The sequence below is a fragment of the Pongo pygmaeus genome, chromosome 5 (genome assembly GCF_028885625.2).
Source record: "Pongo pygmaeus isolate AG05252 chromosome 5, NHGRI_mPonPyg2-v2.0_pri, whole genome shotgun sequence".
NCBI classification, from domain to species: Eukaryota; Metazoa; Chordata; class Mammalia; order Primates; family Hominidae; genus Pongo; species Pongo pygmaeus.
The window spans coordinates 108,470,648-108,483,019 of NC_072378.2; positions in this window are offsets into that span (position 1 = coordinate 108,470,648).

Here is a 12,372-nt window from a genome sequence, read left to right on the forward strand (position 1 = left end):
GCATTGAATCTGTAAATTACCTTGGGAAAGATGGCCATTTTCATGACATTGATTCTTCCTACCCATGAGCATGGAATGTTCTTCCATTTGTTTGTATCCTCTTTTATTTCCTTGAACAGTGGTTTGTAGTTCTCCTTGAAGAGGTCTTTCACATCCCTTGTAAGTTGGATTCCTAGGTATTTTATTCTCTTTGAAGCAATTGTGAATGGGAGTTCACTCATGATTTGGCTCTCTGTTTGTCTGTTATTGATGTATAAGAATGCTTGTGATTTTTGCACATTGATTTTGTATCCTGAGACTTTGCTGAAGTTGCTTATCAGCTTAAGGAGATTTTGGGCTGAGACAATGGGGTTTTCTAGATATACTATCATGTCATCTGCAAACAGGGACAATTTGACTTCCTCTTTTCCTAATTGAATACCCTTGATTTCCTTCTCCTGCCTAATTGCCCTGGCCAGAACTTCCAACACTATGTTGAATAGAAGTGGTGAGAGAGGGCATCCCTGTCTTGTGCCAGTTTTCAAAGGGAATGCTTCCAGTTTTTGCCCATTCACTATGATATTGGCTGTGGGTTTGTCATAAATAGCTCTTATTATTTTGAGATACGTCCCATCAATTCCTAATTTATTGAGAGTTTTTAGCATGAAGGGTTGTTGAATTTTGTCAAAGGCCTTTTCTGCATCTATTGAGATAATCATGTGGTTTTTGTCTTTGGTTCTGTTTATATGCTGGATTACATTTATTGATTTGCGTATATTGAACCAGCCTTGCATCCCAGGGATGAAGCCCACTTGATCATGGTGGATAAGCTTTTTGATGTGCTGCTGGATTCTGTTTGCCAGTATTTTATTGAGGATTTTTGCATCAATGTTCATCAAGGATATTGGTCTAAAATTCTCTTTTTTGGTTGTGTCTCTGCCAGGCTTTGGTATCAGGATGATGCTGGCCTCATAAAATGAGTTAGGGAGGATTCCCTCTTTTTCTATTGATTGGAATAGTTTCAGAAGGAATGGTACCAGCTCCTCCTTGTACCTCTGGTAGAATTCGGCTGTGAACCCATCTGGTCCTGGACTTTTTTTGGTTGGTAAGCTATTGATTATTGCCACAATTTCAGCTCCTGTTATTGGTCTATTCAGAGATTCAACTTCTTCCTGATTTAGTCTTGGGAGGGTGTATGTGTTGAGGAATTTATCCATTTCTTCTAGATTTTCTAGTTTATTTGCATAGAGGTGTTTGTAATATTCTCTGATGGTAGTTTATATTTCTGTGGGATCGGTGGTGATATCCCCTTTATCATTTTTTATTGCATCTATTTGATTCTTCTCTCTTTTTTTCTTTATTAATCTTGCTAGCGGTCTATCAATTTTGTTGATCCTTTCAAAAAACCAGCTCCTAGATTCATTTATTTTTTGAAGGGTTTTTTGTGTCTCTATTTCCTTCAGTTCTGCTCTGATTTTACTTATTTCTTGCCTTCTGCTAGCTTTTGAATGTGTTTGCTCTTGCTTTTCTAGTTCTTTTAATTGTGATGTTAGGGTGTCAATTTTGGATCTTTCCTGCTTTCTCTTGTGGGCATTTAGTGCTATAAATTTCCCTCTACACAATGCTTTGAATGCATCCCAGAGATTCTGGTATGTTGTGTCTTGGTTCTCGTTGGTTTCAAAGAACATCTTTATTTCTGCCTTCATTTCGTTATGTACCCAGGAGTCATTCAGGAGCAGGTTGTTCAGTTTCCATGTAGTTGAGCGGTTTTGAGTGAGATTCTTAATCCTGAGCTCTAGCTTGATTGCACTGTGATCTGAGAGACAGTTTGTTACAATTTCTGTTCTTTTACATTTATTGAGGAGAGCTTTACTTCCAAGTATATGGTCAATTTTGGAATAGGTGTGGTGTGGTGCTGAAAAAAATGTATATTCTGTTGATTTGGGGTGGAGAGTTCTGTAGATGTCTATTAGGTCCGCTTGGTGCAGAGCTGAGTTCAATTCCTGGGTATCCTTGTTGACTTTCTGTCTCGTTGATCTGTCTAATGTTGACAGTGGGGTGTTAAAGTCTCCTATTATTAATGCGTGGGAGTCTAAGTCTCTTTGTAGGTCACTCAGGACTTGCTTTATGAATCTGGGTGCTCCTGTATTGGGTGCATATATATTTAGGATAGTTAGCTCTTCTTGTTGAATTAATCCCTTTACCATTATGTAATGGCCTTCTTTGTCTCTTTTGATCTTTGTTGGTTTAAAGTCTGTTTTATCAGAGACTAGGATTGCAACCCCTGCCTTTTTTTGTTTTCCATTTGCTTGGTAGATCTTCCTCCATCCTTTTATTTTGAGCCTATGTGTGTCTCTGCACGTGAGATGGGTTTCCTGAATACAGCACACTGATGGGTCTTGAGTCTTTATCCAATTTGCCAGTCTGTGTCTTTTAATTGGAGCATTTAGTCCATTTACATTTAAAGTTAATATTGTTATGTGTGAATCTGATCCTGTCATTATGATGTTAGCTGGTTATTTTGCTCGTTAGTTGATGCAGTCTCTTCCTAGTCTTGATGGTCTTTACATTTCGGTATGATTTTGCAGTGGCTGGTACCGGTTGTGCCTTTCCATGTTTAGCGCTTCCTTCAGGAGCTCTTTTAGGGCAGGCCTGGTGGTGACAAAATCTCTCAGAATTTGCTTGTCTGTAAAGTATTTTATTTCTCCTTCACTTATGAAGCTTAGTTTGGCTGGATATGAAATTCTGGGTTGAAAATTCTTTTCTTTAAGAATGTTGAATATTGGCCCCCACTCTCTTCTGGCTTGTAGGGTTTCTGCCGAGAGATCTGCTGTTAGTCTGATGGGCTTCCCTTTGATGGTAACCCGACCTTTCTCTCTGGCTGCCCTTAACATTTTTTCCTTCATTTCAACTTTGGTGAATCTGACAATTATGTGTCTTGGAGTTGCTCTTCTCGAGGAGTATCTTTGTGGCGTTCTCTGTATTTCCTGAATCTGAATGTTGGCCTGCCTTGCTACATTGGGGAAGTTCTCCTGGATAATACCCTGCAGAGTGTTTTCCAACTTGTTTCCATTCTCCCCGTCACTTTCAGGTACACCAATCAGACGTAGATTTGGTCTTTTCACATAGTCCCACATTTCTTGGAGGCTTTGCTCGTTTCTTTTTATTCTTTTTTCTCTAAACTTCCCTTCTCGCTTCATTTCATTCATTTCATCTTCCAGGGCTGATACCCTTTCTTCCATTCGATCGCATCGGCTCCTGAGGCTTCTGCATTCTTCACATAGTTCTCGAGCCTTGGTTTTCAGCTCCATCAGCTCCTTTAAGCACTTCTCTGTATTGCTTATTCTAGTTATACATTCTTCTAAATTTTTTTCAAAGTTTTCAACTTCTTTGCCTTTGGTTTGAATATCCTCCCGTAGCTCGGAGTAATTTGATCGTCTGAAGCCTTCTTCTCTCAGCTCGTCAAAGTCATTCTCCGTCCAGCTTTGTTCCGTTGCTGGTGAGGAACTTCGTTCCTTTGGAGGAGGAGAGGTACTCTGGTTTTTAGAGTTTCCAGTTTTTCTGCTCTGTTTTTTCCCCATCTTTGTGGTTTTATCTACTTTTGGTCTTTGATGATGGTGATGTACAGATGGGTTTTTGGTGTGGATGTCCTTTCTGTTAGTTTTCCTTCTAACAGACAGAACCCTCAGCTGCAGGTCTGTTGGAGTACCTGGCGGGCCGTGTGAGGTGTCAGTCTGCCCCTGCTGGGGGGTGCCTCCCAGTTAGGGTGCTCGGGGGTCAGGGGTCAGGGACCCACTTGAGGAGGCAGTCAGCCCGTTCTCAGATCTCCAGTTGCGTGGTGGGAGAACCACTGCTCTCCTCAAAGCTGTCAGACAGGGACATTTAAGTCTGCAGAGGTTACTGCTGTCTTTTTGTTTGTCTGTGCCCTGCCCCCAGAGGTGGAGCCTACAGAGGCAGGCAGGCCTCCTTGAGCTGTGGTGGGCTCCACCCAGTTCAAGCTTCCAGGCTGCTTTGTTTACCTAAGCGAGCCTGGGCAATGGCGGGCGCCCCTCCCCCAGCCTCGCTGCCGACTTGCTGTTTGATCTCAGACTGCTGTGCTAGCAATCAGCGAGACTCCGTGGGCGTAGGACCCTCTGAGCCAGGTGCGGGCTATACTCTCCTGGGGCACCGTTTCCTAAGCCTGTCGGAAAAGCACAGTATTCGGGTGGGAGTGGCCCGATTTTCCAGGTGCCGTCTGTCACCCCTGGAAGGGGAACTCCCTGACCCCTTGCGCTTCCCGAGTGAGGCAATGCCTCGCCCCTGCTTCGGCTGGCACACGGTGCACTCACCCACTGACCTGCGCCCACTGTCCGGCACTCCGTAGTGAGATGAACACGGTACCTCAGATGGAAATGCAGAAATCACCCGTCTTCTGCGTCGCTTGCGCTGGGAGCTGTAGACTGGAGCTGTTCCTATTCGGCCATCTTGTCTCCTCCCCCAAAGGTGTATGGAAGAATATGTTTGTAACCCTGAGATCAAGCTTAGTAGGCGGGACTTGATCTCAAGTGGTCACAAAGTTTTCTAAAAAAAAATAGAGAATTATGATGGGATCAAATAAGGAGCAAGTATCAAATTCCAGCCAACAGGCAGATCTGCAGGCAGAGCTACGAACTCCGCAGCCAGGAAAGGGGACCAGTGAGAGAGTGTGGGCGGGGGGTGGGGGGTAGGTGTCAGAGTCGTAGGCACTCCATCAGCAGAGGAGACTCCCGCTCACATGAGGCCAGCCGTACCCCAGTGGACAGCAGGCTCCTTCCCACTGTTGTAGACACTTGCTCTCCTTGCAGCATGCTGCCCCCGCCCTTGCCGCCGACTCTGCCGTGAGATGGACCTAATAGGAAATAGGAAAGAACGCCTGACAAGCCTGCTTCACAGGAAATCTGATTTGTCCTTCACTGAGCTCATTTTTTGCTTCTTTGAGTAAAACCTGGCTTTACTAACTATTGTCACAAAGTGGATCTTCGGCTGTGGATGAGTGTGAAAAAAAACAAAAAATATAAAATCCACAAAATCTTGTGAAAATTAAGCATTTGGGGGAAGGTAAGGCATAGGTGAGTCAGTTCAATGAATACAATGGTCAACATAAGTAAGCTCTTTGAACCTATTTATTTTTTATTTATTATTATTTTTATTTTTTATATCTTGGCCACTCCAGCCATCTTCTGGCAGGGGTAGTGTGGCACGGCATGGCCCTGTTTAATTTCTTAGTCAGTAATGCATCACATCGTCTCTTTTAGACATTAACCTAATTAAGGCAAGCAGATAGATGGATGAGTACCCAAGCCGAGAGAAGAGTTTAAATCAAGCCTTCTGTAAATGAAATGTGGTTTAAAGATATTTTTATTGAAGTGAAACACAGTAATTTCAAAGAGGTTACATAATAGGGAGAAAGGATGGGAAATAACCACTTTGTGCTGGATTAAATGCTACATATTTACATTAGCTCAGTTAAAAAAAATAGTCTTAGAAAGTGAATATTATAATCCCTCTTTAAAAATAAGAAAACTGAGGCTTGGGAAAGTTAAGTAGCTTGACTTGAGATTCATAGTTTACAACTACAAAACTCATATACTATATTTTATACCACACTGTCTCTTACTCTTACTATTTAAAAAAAAGAGATTGTTTTAAAAATTGATTCATTTAACTCAGTGAATGAAGTTGAAGATAAATTTACAACAGAACCATTGATTTGAACTCAGTAAATATAAAATGTTTAACTTTATTCTTTAGATCTTAGCTTTTTACTTTTCACATTCCTTTGGTAATTATTCTGTATCTTAATTTTTAAAAAAATCATGTGAATGGATAGACAGATAGATGGACAGTATGACCGATAGACAGAACTGTCCCTGAGTATGAGTGTATGTAGAAGAGTCCCCCTGTCAAGTTATGTTATAAAAGTTCATTTGAGGTCAGATATTGGGAATAAAGTTTCATTTTTTCCATTGAAACAATCATGTAATGTTAGTTGGGGTGCTGGTCGAACGCATAGGAGCCTATGTAATTCTCAGTGTAGCTTCCCTATAATGTCATTTTGGTACGAAAGAACTTAAACCCTGAGAAAAAAAACTGTAGCTCAGGCTCCACCTAAGTAACTGGAGCATGTGCCCACTTCTGTGCCCCCAATCTGCAATCTCCTTCCCCAGTTCCAGGGGCCTGGTGGGATTGGCTGCAGTGGAAGAGGCTCTTTGAGCTGGGAGAAGGGTTTATGCAGAAAGTGGGGCTAGAAAGCTTTGGCCGATCTCTGGAGGGGAGGGAGTTCCATGGTGGCTGGAAATCTACAAAGTTTGTTTCATGAAATAGCATGCAAGAAAAAAGCCCAAGTCTTCAAGAAGAGCCATCACTAGGAAACAGTATGGTAGCTCTACTGAAAGAAAAGTGATGCCAACATGAAAAACAACCCCATTTCACTTTGTATGTCTTTCTTCTGAGCCCTGCCCCTATTACATTCTCAGCATTCCAGTCTTTCTCCATAGAAGTCTCTCAGCAAATGCTCTTTTTTTTTGAAATGCTTTAAATGTATACTTTGAGACAGAGGTTTGAGCTGAGTACTGCTGTGGAAAGCTCCCACTCAATTCAAAACACAGACGGGGGGATGTCTTTAGAGTCAGGAGAAAACATCACGTGCCAAGGGTGCTCTCCAAACTGATGCCTAGTTCCCAGACTTAATAGAGGTCAAGCAGAGAAAAAGGAAAACTTTCTTTAGAGAAGAAAAAGAAAAATCTTATCACTTCTCATATTTCTTTAGGCAGCGTATGAGCTTATTTGCTGATATCACTAATCCTGAGATGAAAAACAGGATGGACTTAAGTAATTTTTAACGTATTTCTGAGGCCAAAAAGACTGTAGTATTATTTTAATCAAATTTAGGCATTTTCAGTGGGACTTCAAATTTTAATAATAAGGCAATACTTTTATCTTCTTAAAGTATATTTCCTGTACTTACAAGTGTGCAAATGACATAATTTTAGTTGGAATATTGAAAAAAATTAAAATTTCACTTGTAAAATAAGTGGATGTGCTTATATCCATTTATTTATTTAAGAAACACATGATGTTTTCTGTGTCCTGGGCATGGTTCTATGCGCTTTATAAATAAACTCTTTTGATCCATATAACAGTCTTATGAGATAGGTGCCATTATAATCATTTTATAGACAGGGAAGCTGAGACACAGAAAACAGCTAAAACAGATTAAGGAATTGCTAAGATATACACTGAAGTCAATAAAATTAGCAAAGTGCTAACGTATTAAATTTTCCATTTCATTGCCTCTGTCCTGAAAGCAGTATTGCTGGTCCATGTAACTTGAACCTACACTTGACGGCTGCTTTATCTGAGATTAAAAACAGGCAGAAGGATTGGGCGCCTGGGTCCCTGACATTTGGGTTCCTGATCAGTTTTGGGAATCTGTCTTGCAGCAAGTCTGTAAGTTACCGTTATTAGATTTACTAATCTCAAAAGAAGTCACTTGCTGGTAGGAAAGGATTTTCTTTGGAAATGAATTTATAACTTCTTTTACCGTCAGAATTAAGATGAATGTTCCCTATTGACATATAGCAGTTCATTTTTCTGGAACAGAAAATTACAAATGTTAAAATCTGCCCTCTTGTCGAGTGTCTACCGACTCAGTCCAGCAGCTCACTAGGACCCTCACATCTGTTGCCCTAGCTGGTCACTCGGTCCAGTCAAACATGCCTGTCCACTGGCCTTTCGTCTGTGCTGCGTGGAGCCATCAGTCTGTCTTACCTGCTTGCCTAGGGGGCTTTCCGGATGTTGTCCCGAGAATTTTCCTGTCTCAGGGCTGTACTTTCTGGGTTCACGGTGGTTGACTGCTGGTCTCTAATGATGCAGTGGGAAGGGCCTGAGATCTGGCATTGGAAAATTCAGTTCTGCTAATTACTGTTTTGTGACCTCGACCAAGTTAGTGCTCTGAGCCTCAGTTGTGTCATCTTATAAATGGGAATCATAATGCCCATTTCATAGAGTTACTATGAGGATTGTTGGTGAAAAGCGCTTTGCAAATGGCAAAGGATTAAACGAACACAGTTGTTATTAATACTAATGATTATGATTATAAATCCTACTTTCTGCTTTGTGTTATAGCCTTTTGAGGAATGCAAAACAGAAGACACATTCCAACCCACTGGTTTCTAACAGTAGGGAAAAGATACGCATTAAATGGCTAGACACCAAGAGCACACAGGTCTGGCTTAATGAGATGCTGGAGAAGGTTGTTAAATTCAAATCCATGTTTTCAGGATTAATACAGAAAATGAATTGTTGCTTGTTTGGTGAACATCAAAGATTTCTTAGAAAGAGGGCACCATCTTGTGGTCAGTAGGCTGAACTGACAGGAAAAAAAAAAAGTCCAGTGGTTCTCAAGGCTACACATTCCTAGGCCTAGGTCCACCTCCAGGGTCAGGTATGGTGGGTCAGATGTGGGGCCCCAGCATCAGCACTTGTTAATGTTCCTTGTAAGATTCTAAGGTGCAGCAGGGTTGATCACCGCCAGTCAGGCAGGCCGTGGAGCTCTTGCCTGTGACTACACAGCGCGTATGCACAGAGAGCCCTGCCTGCAGCTGGGTCCTGACTCTGGGCGCCTGATGCAGAGACCAGAGGCTGTTGCTATGATTCCTGGAGCCCAGGTCAATCAGCACACTGGCACACACAAAGGCACCTCCCAGAGCCCACCCCTCTCGTCCCTGGAGACCTAGGCTCCTCTGCCTTTCTTCTCCACCCACACTAACAACGCCAAAATAGGTAACCACGCAGCACTTCCTAGTTTACAAAGCACTTTAGGAGGCCGAGGCGGAAGGATCGTTTGCTCGTACCATATCCGTCGTCCATAGCAAATTCTGCAAGGGAGATGCGATTATCCTACTACCCATGAGGAAACCGGGGCACTCGAAGGGTAAGTGGTTTCACAAGCATATCGAGTAAGCACATGTCTTCTGGATCCCAACCCTGTGCTCTGCAGCCCTTCTGGTAGTAGTAATAATAGTAGATCCCATTTTAAAGTCATCGTGGGTCTTGAGGCTAGAACAGGAAAGATGTGGGTGTAGGGGTATGTACAAGGGTATTGTTTTGCACAGCCCCATATGTGATGACAAAGAACTGGAATCAGTGGTTGGCAAACTTTGAAATATTTAATCTTCACAATAATTGAGACAGTGTCCTACTCTGTCACCCAGGCACAATCATGGCTCACTGCAGCCTTGACCTCCCAGGCTCAAGTGATCCTTCCACCTCAGCCTCCCAAGTAGCTGGGACTACAGGTGTGCACCACCATACTCAGCTAATTTTAAAAATTTTTTTAAAAACACAGATGGGCTCTGGCTATGTTGCCAGGGCTGGTCTCGAACTCCTGGGCTCAAGTGATCCTCCCACCTTGGCCTCCCAAAGTGCTAGAATTATAAGCATGAGGCACCACGTCTGGCCCCACTTTCCACTTTCAAAATGCTTGCAGACCCCAAAGAGCTTTTATGTGGGTGGGATATATAATCACCAGTATTAGAAATCAAACAGAAATTGTTAGATATTTAATTCATTTAAAAATAACAATAAGCACATGAAATATTACCTAAATAGCATTATGAAAAGTAACAGCATTTCCAAAACAAAAAACAAGTTAGTGAGAAAAGTGGCATTGTTTTAAATTTTTGCCAATGTCTGGTTTAGCAAAATACAGCCAGATTCTCATACCTGCCTCTGCATTCAATCTGTTGGAATATCACACATTATGTAGCTCCTGAAAAAATCAACTGTATGCATGTGGGAGAATGAGTGAGAAAGGTAAATAATGTCTTAGTGGTTTTATGGAAAATGACTTTGACCTCATCGACTCACTAAGAGGCACAGGTCCCTCAAGGGTCCCTGGACCACACTTGGACAGGGCTGAGTTTATTGCTAATGGGATGAAGGATTCCCATGTGCCCACTGGAGCCCACTGGTAAGAGCTGGTATTGGCAACTGGAGTGGAGAGAGGGTGCTAAGCATGGGAAGGGTGGGGCCAATCTGGATGGGAATTTGAATACAGGAGAAGATGGTAGCCAGTTTACCCATTGAGACTGAGACCCCCTAGCCACTGCCTCGCATCATCTTCGTTGCTGCCTGCTGCTCTGAGCCCTAAGCACTTTGCCAGCCCAGCCCCAACCTTGCAACTCTCTTCTCTAGCTTCTCCTCCTGTGTCTCAGCTCTTCCTTCTCTGAAAGCTTCTGGTTCCTTTTCCTTTTCTCACCATCTAAGTTCTTTCTTGGATCCACATAAAAATGGTAATTATAAAAAACAACACCCAATATTATACAAAGTACTTTCACACATAACATCTTTTTCACACACTCTTTTCTTGATGTCCATAGCAACAAATACCAGCTGATGCCAGTTATTCTCAAGTGTGTCTTCCCATCCCTGACTCCACCAGTCTCCTGTTCTGTACTTCCAATTGCCTACTGGATCTCTCCTCTTGAATGTTGCTTAAACTCAGTGTGTCTCAAATAGTTACCCAACCCAATCCTCCACACTGAAATATCTTCTTGCAGTGGTACACTTTTTGCAATGATACTGTCTCAGGCACTCACACAGCTGCAGTACTCTAATACTCTGCCACTGGCCCCTTGGCAGTCGACAAGAGCCAGTGATGTTGGGAACAGAAAGGAAGGGATAGACATTCGAATCATGTTACATGATGGAGAAAGGGTCCAAGATAAGTATCAGTGCAGGACAGGACTTGGAGAATGGTTAGTTATTGGAATGAATGGCAAATCCAACAATCTGAAGACAGGAGCAGTTCGAGCAAAGGTGATCCCAGGACTTTCAGCCTGTCCTGAGTGTTTCTACAGTTTCTTCTACAGTGACTGGATCAGTTCTGGAGTCTCCCAGTTCTCATTATCCACCTGGGGGCTGGGGATGAGACTCCAGAGAGTCCTAGGACAAGCTGGCTTTTGGGAATGCAGTAGATAGTTCTCATTTCTCTGATTCATTCTTTAATTTATTGAATAAACACTGTCAAGTGCTTCTTATGACAAGGCACTCTGCTAGATGCTATGTGGGACATAATGAAGTTTAAAGCTTTAAAAAAAAAAAAAAAGTCATTATTTTGGCCAGGCACAGTGGCTCACGCCTATAATCCCAACACTTTGGGAGGCCAAGGTGGGGGGATCACTTCAAGCCAGGAGTGAAAAGAAAGAAAAAAGAAAAAGAAAAAGAGTGATTATTTTAATAGGAGAATCTATATGTTGGTTATATTGCTCCTTAAGGAAAAGTCAGCAATTTAAATCAAAATTAAAGCTTGAATCTCTAAAACTGGCTAACCTCATCTGGAACATGTGGCTCCCCCTTGCCCCTAAGATCACCTTCTCCGTAGTCTACCAGGCTAGCATGAGCCACACCTGTTCGGTTTTCCAACTCTCAGCTAAGAGAAAGACTTCATTAATATTTAGGGGATACAGGCCGGGCACAGTATCTCACACCTATAATCCCAGCACTTTGGGAGGCTGAGGTGGGTGGATTGCTTGAGGCCAGGGGTTCAAGACCAGCCTGGCCAACATGGTGAAACCCCATCTCCACAAAAAATATGAAAATTAGCCAGGCATGGTGGTTTGTGCTTGTAATCCCATCTTCTTAGGAGGCTGAGGCAGGAGAATCACTTAAACCCAGGAGGCAGAGGTTGTAGTGAGCCGAGACTGTGCCTTTGCACTCCAGCCTGGGCAACAGAGTGAAACTCTCAAAAATATATATATATTTTGGGGATACAGATAATAAATTCAGAAAATACTTGGAATCTAGATGATATGGCTAATAAAGTTTAATGTGATCATCTTCAGCATGATCTCCGTTTTGTTCTAGCTCCCCTTCCAGATTCCAGATACCTCTTCTATCCTCTCCACAAGACGATACTCATAGACATGCATATACCTCTGAGTGCTTCCTGGAAAGGGCAGAGTCCAAAAAGAAGGCTCTTCTCCATGACAGTCATTGCTAGAACTTGCCCATAACCAGTTCTCTCTTTCCAAGCACACAGGCGGGTCACACTTTCTGGCCCCTTGGCAGTTAGGCAAGGCCATGTGACTATTTCTGAGCAGTTAGTTGGCAGTGAGTGGAAGTGATGTGACATGTGTCATTTCCAAGGTGAAGCACTTACTAGCTGGCTTGAGAGCTTTTAGATCTCTTTTCTTTTGCATGGAAAACCTGGAAATACCATGTTGAGACAGAGACACCCAAGATAAAATAGCCTGGAAGGCTGCGCCACCACATGGAAATGCCAAACCACCCATGGCAAATGCTGTGTGAGCAAGAAATAAAATTACATTCTGTTTTCTCTTGGAGAAATAAGGGAAAAAATAAAAATAAATT